Source organism: Gobio gobio (assembly GCF_949357685.1).
Source record: "Gobio gobio genome assembly, chromosome: 19".
In the NCBI taxonomy this organism is placed as follows: domain Eukaryota; kingdom Metazoa; phylum Chordata; class Actinopteri; order Cypriniformes; family Gobionidae; genus Gobio; species Gobio gobio.
Window position 1 is genome coordinate 25,194,681 of NC_137112.1, and position 11,016 is coordinate 25,205,696.

The window sequence follows — 11,016 nt, forward strand, 5'->3', positions numbered from 1 at the left end:
ACCTGTTCTAGCTCTCTCCCTTCCTTACTCTGCCCTTCGCTTATCAGAAAGGTCGTGTCCATCTCATAATATGGATCAATGTGTGCTGTGTCTATTTCTTCCTCTATTTCTGTATCATTTAGTTTAGTTCTAGTCCATAATATGATTAAGACTATCGCAATGGAAATTACCGCTCCCGCAACAGCGGGTCTCTGCGCACACATCTGATTCCACCTTCGTTTCCTCCTGGGATCTCTTGACCTTGAAGGCCCACGCCGGTTTTCTGCCTCCATTCCTGTAATACATCAAGCTTCCCTTGGTATTTTAATTCCCAAGTGTTTCACAAATTCACCCACTCCAGTCTTCCTTACGTGTCTTGTGTAATAAGTACTAGTCTTGTGTATTAAGTATTGAAGAGATTTTTAATACTTCAATTGGGCTTATTTCCCCTTCTTAAAGCTACACTGTGTGATATTTTCCCCCATCTAGTGGTGAACTGGTATATGACCATCCAGTGAATTTTAGTTTCTGTTCTGTTCAATTCCGATTTCGTTTTAACTCCTACGGTGGCCGATTTAGTCCAAGATTAATATGGCTTCCTGTTCGACCTCGTCCACATTCAACACGGTGCCTGTGGGATGGTTGGAACTCAACTGGCCTAATTATTCGGCTAGAAAGAACTGCAGCTAATCCAGAGTGAACTTTTATGATAGTAATGTTTATTCAGTCATCCAATTGCAAGGCATAAACAGGTTTGCATGGATATGTACATAAATGTGGTTTCTGTGAGAGAACAAATTAGGATGGTAAATATACATGATAATGACATGACAGAATATACACAGTTAAGAACTGTATAACTACACTTATAAGTTACATTTGTATAATGTAACCGTAAACCAGAGCTTATTGTACCATATATAGGCGCTAAATGCAGCTGCATTAAAAGGAGCGGAGCTGCCGCTGCTAACAAGCGGTGTCCGGTTACAAAAGTGTGTGCGCAGGTTTAGCTCTGTATAACAAGTGTTAATATGCTGATCAGACCTGATACATATTTCCATCAACATACATTACAAGCAAATATTTTCTATAAACGAATAAACATTGTTAATAACTGAATGATTATTCAAATAGGTGAGCATTAGGCTATTGTATGTTGACACAAAAATACTTCTGAGGTGACATCAACTGAATTACGCGATGACACACTCTGAAACACATCCACAATGACAATAACTATTATTACTTACGGAGTTATTAACGCACAGAAATACCACACAAGGAAAAACAGACTTTTGAGGAATAAACAAGCCAGGAAAACTCCGTATAACTCTGTTACTGGAGCTGCTGAGATGAAAACTCTCTGTGCATGCACCAGACAAGTCTGAACAAGTTGACGCGCACAGTGTTAAAACCGGTTAAAACGCGAATGGCGAAGCTTGAATTTACGGGTATGTCCCTCGTTGGCTAATGTACTTTCAAGATGGAGGAGCAACATGGCGACCACCGTTAGATCCCATTACCTTATGTATTTTCAATGGCATATTATAAACTTACGAGAATACTTTATTACTTGAAAGAAGTAAATATACATTAATGAGCACATATATTTTTGAAAGAACTAAGTGTTTTTAGCTAAGAATAGACTAAAAAAGTTACACAGTGTAGCTTTAAAAATCCTTCAATGTTTATTCCCCTTCATTGCAATTGCAAGGTTAGAAAAAAATAGTTTCATACTTACATTGCCTGATGATCCGAGCCATATTACTGTTCCCATGCTGCTGTTTCACTATCTTTTATGCATCGTTAATGCCACTCACAGTCTCTCATATAGCTTTCTTTTTATTTTAGTTATATAGCTTTTGCTCTGCTATATGCTCGTGTGTACGACGTTACTGAACTTTTCATCCCATCCAGAAAATTTATGGCTTACTAGTTGCAATCCTGTGTTGCTGCCTTTGAGTCACCTCATTGTGATTTATTGCCTAAAAACCACCTACAGATTTATGTTCTGTCCCGTGTGATTTTGCCGCTATCCGGCTTTGACTTACACATCCTTACATTCTAAGGATGTGCCTCTCAATTTACGATCACTAAACGAGAATCAGATTGTTTTTACTCCATATTCCATTCTGCTCGAGTTGAACAGTGTGCTTGTCTATGATCTTCATTAGCTACCAATACGCATTATGACAGGAAACTGGGAGAGCCCAGAGAAAAAATTTCTACCAGTTGAGAAGAAATTAGCTGCAATCAGTAAAAGATATGCAGAACTAAAAGGTCTGGCCAGGGAAAGGCAGATAATGATTAACACAGATGAAATGGTAATGGCCCATCTGAATAAAAATAAGATCAAAGATGCTAAGGCCCAAAATACCAGATGGCAGAGATGGCAGAACGTTATACTAGACCCTAGCATAACTATAATCAACAAAGAGCGCAAAAAATGTCAGAAGACAAAATTACCATCGTTTAAAGGAATAATGATATACACTGATGGATCTAAAACTTTGGCAGACAGCGAAGCCCATTAGGCGTATATAATCAAAAAGAAAAAAGGTGATGAGGTGACAGACAAGGGATCTTGTCCTGGCACAGCTCAAACGGCAGAAGTAATGGCAGTGCTCAAAGCGCTAGAGAAATTGAAAGAAATGCATGCCAAACAAGCTATCATAGTTACGGACAGTAAATATGTAGAAACAAGTCTAAATGAGAACTTGGAAGTATGGAAACAAAACGGCTTCTGTAAATTCAATAAAAAACCGATTGAGCATGAACAGATGTGGAAAGTGATAGACATTCTAGCAAAAGATTTAGACCTGGTCGTAATTCACCAGAAGGGGCATTCCAGGGAAGGTACAGAATTGTCTCAAGGGAATGAAGCAGTTGACAAATTGGCTAGACTCAGGAGAGTTATCATAGTTGAAGAGAAGGGGGCAGATGCCATACAGAAACTGCATGACTGTTTAAAACACCCTGGTGTAAATTTAATGGGAAGAGTTTTATCAGACAACAACATGAATATTCCTAATTGGAGAAAGAAGTACAGAGATATCAAGTTAAAGTGTGAGGACTGCATGAGAAAAGGTTATCACAGAACGATCAGGAGAGATTATGGGAGGATACTCCCAGATAAAGCAAATGTGGAATGGGACTTAGATATAGCCGGTCCACTCAATCCGCGCACAAAAAAGGGCAATAAATACTTTTTAGTTGCGGTTGAAGCTTATCTAAACAAGATATGGGCCAAGCCATTAAAAGACCCCAGCGCTAAAAACATAATCAAGGCACTTGATGAATTAATGTCTGCATGGAATAGGCCTGAATGTATCAGAGTGGATAATGGATCGTACTTTGTCGGAAATGAACTGGAGAACTGGCTGGCAGAAAACATATAAAATTGATCAAATCTCTCCGTTATAGGCCAGAATCAAACGGCTTGTCTGAAAGATCAATTGGCAGCTTAAAAAGCTTTTTTCGTGCTAATTATAACAACACTGAATGGGATGAACATATGGAAGAGGCTTTGTACTTCGTTAATATGAATACAGGGAGTAGAAAAGCCAAAACAGAGATCGAATAGCCTGAAGATCAGTGTCAGGTGGGAGATTTTGTGTGGATAAAATTAACGAACAAACATCCAACAAAACCGTTCAAGGACCTGATTACTAAGAAGGACAGAGTAGGCCTATTTCCACTGGCAGATCTTTTAATATTTCCATCATTACTGCCTGGAACACAACTGAAGAATTCACATACCCTTGTGGCAAACGTTGGTATAGATAATGTTTATTTCCCACCGTAAAGGCGGTTTTCTCTTGACTATTCTCCGATAATGGGATTGCCCAAAATCCATTTATTAGATCCAATTTTGTTAGAAATTTGCCATCCTTTAGTTTCTCAATTGTGTCCCTTGCATTAATCAGGTATCGACGGTCTGGACGGGTCAATTTATTAAGGGCCCTGTAGTTTGTCACTAATCTAAATCCTTGATTTCCAGGTTTTGGCACTAATTGCAGAGGACTATTAGTGATTGCTGAAGGCACTTCTTTAATAACTCCCTGTTCTAATAATTCCGTTATCGTTTGATCCAGCTCATTTTTTCCCAATTTGTTTATTGGATATTGTCTCTGTGGCTTGTGTATTCCGCCTAGAATCTCATGTGCATATTTTTGATCAACTAGTCCAGTGTCATTTTTATATTTTCCGCATGGAGTCTGTCTCAATGCTTGTATCAATTCTTCTTTTGATTCCTCACTACCGATCATTTTATTTCTGATGCGAGCTAACTCCTGTTCTGTATCTACTTCCTTCAATCTCAGCACCTTTTTTAGATCTCTTCCTGCAAGTAAATTCTCATTACCTCGTATCATTTTTACACCAAATTTTTCTCCCATTGGTTCTTCTTCTATTTTCCCATTATACGTTTGAACTAGTACTTTTCCTGTGTAATTTATTGGCTCTGTTGTGGAGGATATCTGAGCTCCTGTATCCAACAGGAATTCTACACCTTTCACCTTTACAAACAAATCTTTGTCTCTCTCCAAAACCCTCTCATCACAGATGTGCTCCTTCAACAGGCCAATTTTATTTCATTGTTCATTTTTCCCTGCACTGTTTCTGTCTCTGACATTTTCTTCTCTTTCAGTATCTTCTTGTGTTTCCTCATTTAGAGTTAATTTGCTTCTTCCAAATCTCTTTACACTGGATTCAGTGTTTTTGCGTTGCTGTATTACTTGATCTTTCTGTGCTGGGGTTAATTTTCCCCATTCCTCTGCTGGAACGTACGTAGTCTTTTGTGCAGTACCCTTTCCGTTATCTTTAAAGGTTTTCTTTACACTACTATCCCTTTGCCATGTCGTCTTTTTAGTATTCCAGGTTTTAGGCCTGTTGGACTGACCTTTGTCACCCTGTCTAGCTTGGAACCTTGTGTTATACGGTTTACTGTTCTCCACTGAGGCTCTCTGTTTATTCATTACTTTATCTTTTCGTTGTTTTTGAACCCTCGCTCCTTGTGGTTCCTTCCTTTTCACAAACTGACTATTTAAATCATATTCAGCTAGTCTCTCCTCTATTTGTTTTTTAGTCGTGCTATTCAGTATTGTTCCTAATTTACTTCCCCCTGGTATTTTACGCCCTACGTCTCGTAGCAACCTTACTTTATCTGACATTGGGATCTCGTCCTCAATTGATAACCACACACCAAGCAAGGGCATTTGCTCTTTGTTTGCATTCACTAGCATATCTTTCCATTGTTTGTATTTGTCTTCAACTCCTGTAAGGTCTCTAACCTTTTCTAAGGCCTTCGCTGTTATAGCATGTCCTGTGCAAGTGTGCACTAATCTTGTTACTGCTTCAGAACCTAAGCCAGCCTGCGTTGCCGCTTTAATGATTCTATCCATATAACTGCAGTAATCTTCATTTGATCTCCTAGAGCCTATCTGGTTTCTCACAACATCAGTTAATTTCAGCTCCAGCTGTTTTTCTTGGACGTTCTGCTTCTCATTTTTGTCCTGCATGGTTGTCTGTGGGGTGCTGAATTGCAGCTGCCTCACTGGGGTTTTCTTGATTTACAGCCTCTTCGCTTTCTTCCTCCCAGATTTCTTCTGGGGCCATATTCAGATTCTCAATTCGTCTAGAAGCTCTAGTTGTTTCTAGATCTCTTTGTAATTGTTTATTTTGATTCTTCAATACTTTTATCATATTGTCTAATTCTTTCACCATTTTTCTATTATAGGCCTACTCATATCCCTCTTGGAATAAAGTTTGTTTACCTGCCTTTGACCAACCTTCTTGTTCGGCTATTTCTGTCGCAGACGGGGACATACTGGCAGTCTTCACTTGACCATAAGTTAATTCCTTTTCAGGTATTATTCTCTTATTCCATTTACTTAATAATTCCTGATCTCTTTTCTTCCCACTGGGATTCCTATACTTGGTTCCTCTTAACTCTACTTCTGGCCAATCATTCTTTATTTGTTTAGTCACTCTCTGTAAGGCTATTTTTACACCTTTTTTGTGCTTTAATCTAGTCTCTTTTCTGAGCACTATCTCGTCTTCACTACTGACATCATATTCTGTGCTAATTCTTGTGGAATTTAATTCCTCATCTACACTCTCACCCTCTTGACTCTCCTCAGAGCTTGAATTGTTTTCTCTACAAGCCCTTCTTCCTGTTACTCCAATCGGAGTACTATTTTCAGAAACTAGGTTTCTTTGATCATCTTCGCTCAGTGTCTTCCCTAGCTTCTTCCATATCTTTATTTATTGCTCCTTGCCTCTCAGGAGTATCACTTCTCTCACCAATTGTTTGTTCTTCGGACATTTTCTTCCGAAACTTCTTGATTGATTTCATATAATTTTGTTTTAATAATTTTCTGGATGGAAGTCACAGCTAAAATCGCAATTTGCTCTTATTGTCGATTTTATTTTATCAAGCTTTCTCTATCCATATCATTACTTAGTAGGCTATATCTTCAATACTACACTCTAATATGGATCTGCTTTTCACTATGATTCCTATTCAACGATGTGCACTTCGTTGAACAGTTCACATAGTCTACACTAAATCTCTTTCACTCAAGATTTTAGTTAATCTCTATTTTTTCAGCCTATTACTGTATTTATCGGAGCGCGCTTCTCTTATATGAGTTCTCAACGCTTTTCTATATTCCGACCTAATACTATAGAGATTCTATTAGTGTCGTGCATGCACTTAATAACCCTACCCAGGTTATAATAATAATTCTTTCCTGAATTATTTTTCGTCTACAGGATTCCTTCCTTTTTTAGACTTTCATCTCACTCTTTGAGACTTCAACACTACTGGTTTAACCTTTCTTTAGGTTTAATATAATTCGTTTCTAAATTTTCGTTTGACTTTATAAGTCCTTCTAGGATTTTTCCTTAATCCTATTTTTAGGCTTTTTAATAACCCATTCCCAGGTTATAATAATAATTCTTCCCTGAATTATTCTTCGTCTACAGGATACCTTCCTTTTTAGACTTTTATCTCATTCTTCGAGATTTCAAAACTACTGTTAGTTTAACCTTTCTTTAGGTTTAATATAATTCGTTTCTAAATTATATTTTCGTTTGACTTTACAAGTCTTTTTAGGATTTTTCCTTAATCCTATTTTTAAGCTTTCTTTCTATTGTACTTTCTATACAATAGTCACGTTTTTCGTCAGCACTTTGTTTATTGATTTTGGCCAGAAATCAATAAGCAATCGTGCCCCGCTAGTTGGGCGCGATGTTATTCGGTGTACAATCTATCTAGATCCCACACACCTTCTACCTATTTTTAGTTTACAACCTCAGGCTAGGTAAAGCAGGTCAAATCCTCAACTAGATCATAAATATAAGTTTATACTCACACTCTAGGAGAACAGACCCCCTCCGTGTCTGGTTCAGATCAACTCGTTTAGAAAGCAGAGACGTGGCAAACGGTTTCTTTTATAAATCAATTATAAGTAGATTTATTTTTCTTTTAACAAAAAGTTTTACATACAATCAAATAAAAGTTTACAAAAAGAAAAAGTCTTAAGTAACAAAAAGCGGCAGTTCACAAAAGTCACCAGCAGATGTCAGGCTCGGATCATCAAGCAATGGAGAAGCAGCATGTCGCCTCAGCTTCTGAATTCCATACAGAGACCAATACCTTATATATCATTTCATTATCACACCTCTTCATTACATATTCAATTACATAGGCATGGGTTATCCAATCCAAGATTTTGGACCACTGTCAACTCCCTAAATTCCTTCAACATTTTAGTATATAATGCCCTATATTTTCTCCTCCTTCTTTTTCTTCTTGCTTGGATCCTTGACCTCCTTCTTCGTCTCGTCTGCAAGACATCAGCTCGAGGTAAAACTTGCTTCGTTCAATACTTCTCTTCATGCATGCATGCTAATACAAAGTACATTTCATATGTTTGTCTTTTACATGAATAAATGATTTTCCGTACATATGACTCAGTGTCTTTCTTCATCTTCTAAGCAGATTGCCTAAAACATGTCTCAGCGTGTTCATTTCAATTATTCAATAAAACATTTTTACAAAGTATTTGTCTCTGTGTCTTTACTATAAAACCAAATAAAACACTTTTACAAAAGTCTTTGCTTCCGTGTCTTTACTATAAAACCAAATAAAACATTTTTACAAAAGTCTTTGCTTCCGTGTCATTACTATAAAACCAAATAAAACATTTCTACAAAACCATGTGTCTGTATTCTTGCTATGAACCAAAGTAAAACATTTTTACAATATCATGTTGTCATGTTTTTCCATGCTTACAAAGTCATCTATGAAAGTTGTATAAGAAAAACCTCCTTTAGGTTTTTCGGCCTTATAAACAGCTTATACATAAAAGTTGTAAAAATAAAAACTTCTTATAAAAGTTTCTCGGCCATATAAACAACTCTTCACTTCACTTTGCTATTTCTATTCTTCTTGTGACTCTTATAAAGTCGAACATAAAGGTTCTCTATAAAACCTCCACTATATTTTTCTATGAGACTCTTATAAAGTCTATCATAAAGGTTCCCTATAAAACCTCCACTATATCTTTCTTTTTCTATATATTTCTTTCATCATAAAACCATGCATAACATATTGTGTGGTTAACATAGGCCTCTCTACATTTGGCATCATCCTTGGTTACACATTGGGAGTAAGACCTCCTTACATCAGGCCTTATCCCTGTATATATATTGGGAATAAAATAATTAATTTCATCATTATTCTAACAGCGAATAGCTCAAAGCGTACAGATAACACGCAATTTTGGCTTTAGAAAGTGGCGTGTAATGTTTACGCAAAGTCATGATGTCATGTTGAGGTGTGAGTGAACGGTGCTACCCTGTGACTACACAATCATCTGAACAGAATGGTTCCTGAGAGTATTGCATGTCATTATGCTATGTAACTGTTTGGTGAATATTATTATTATTTTTTTTCGTTTTGATTTTTAGTGAGAAGACCTCAGCTAAGTTCGCGGAAAGGCTTCTTCCAAGACCTTCAAGGACTTGATTGACTGCGGAATCTGCTGTGAAAGAGGATGAAACCAATGATTCAGGTTCGACTATAATTCAGAATAAGATTATCTATACACGTTCATGCATTTTTTGCTGAAGTTGTCACATTTGTTATTTAGAATCCGCAACGATCCTGCATCAATTCATCTCCTACTTCATTTGATTCCACCATCACCACAAGGCTGCAAGAGACCTGGAAAGATGTCCTCATATCAAGCTGAAAAATATTGTCATCCTCAAAAAGGTACATTTGGACATTTCTGTCACACTACCTCAAAATTAGTCTGCCTCAAAATATTGCCAGTTGTGTTGATTGTATTGTGGAAAACTGATACAAAGATGGCCAATTGGAGAGCTGACTTTGAGTTATTATTATTTTTGTCTATGATCTGTAGCCAAGGAATGACATACCAGAACGCCTTGATTGAATTGAAGAGACCACACAGCAATACCTGTTCACTGATGGGACCGGGAGGAACAGCATTCATGGATGCTACACAACTGTCGACAAGTAGCTTTCTGCAATCTTGTTCAAATCTACCTGTCATATTTGTTTGTGTCCAGGCAAATTTGATGATTTTATGCATTTTATTATCTTTTTTTAAAATTGTATTTCTGTGCAACACCTCAAGAATGTGATTGACTAATTGACATTTACACATCTGATATGTTTTAAAGTAGTCGCTTTGTCCATTTTTTAAATAAACTTTGGATTTATACGTCTGAAGACTCTTGAATTTATGTCTGATCTTGTACATTAACACCATATAATAGTGTAAAAAATAGTGTAACATTTTTTTTGCACCGAACAGAATATTTTATTAATAACACTTATAGTGGAATTAAATCAACAGCAGGGGTGTTAAACACCCCATAGTGTAAAACTTGAACAACAATTGTAAGTGTAAAACTTTACACTCACGGTGTAATTTTTCTACACTGTAGGGTGCTATATTAACACTGTAAATTCAGCACTACAAACGGTGTACTTTTTACACTAATTAGATTGGGACCATATATGATCCGGAGTAGTGTTAAAATTAACACTTTAAGTGTTAATTTTACACTGCGTTTTTTACTGTGTAGAGAGAGCCTATTGTAAAGTATGATAAATGTAATTAATGAATAATATTAATTAATTGTAAGTTACAAATGTTATCATAAATTGTAAGAGAGGAGGAAAACGAAAAGCTTTGAATGGACAATAATACAGAAAGCAATACAACTTAAAGTTTGTCCAACTGTACCGCTACTGGTAATACAACATTGGTAAGATGCTACAGTAGATTTTACATTGTTAGAAAAAAGAAAAAATTGCTTCATATAATGTGCAGACATATATTAATGAGTACCACAGCTATGTTCAGATCTACACAGATGCATCAAAGAGTTTAGACAATAAAATAGGAGTAGCGTTTATTTTTCTAGAATTTAATTTATCCGTAGGGAAAAGGATCAGTGATGATTTTTCTGTTATACAGTGGAAATAATTGCTCTATTATTAGCAACGCAGTGGATAGAGGAGATGAGACCTTTGAAATAAATTGTTTGTTCAGACTCAAGTTCATCATTGGCTAGATTACAATAGTCACTCGGAAAGCAGACCAGACATTTTAATAGAACTACAGGATTCAAATGATGGGCTTTACAGTAGTATTTTTATGGGTTCCCACATATTGGTATCCGAGGAAATGAAATAGCAAAGGAAGCAATTAAAACAAAGACATTAATTTATCAGTTAGTCTGAGTAAGAATGAAATCAAGAGTATTATTAAGAAAAGATTGAAGGAAAGTTGGCAAAAACAATGGGATATAAGGAGAAAGGCTAATGGTTTTATTCAAAGTAAAGTGTAATGAGAAGTGCAGGAAAAACAGGAGAGATGAGATCATATCAAGCATGAGATTTGGACACAAAAGTCTAAACAGTTTATACACTTTATAAAATGGGTTAACATGATACGGGAAAGTGTGAATTTTGTGGGCAAGAAGAAACAGTGG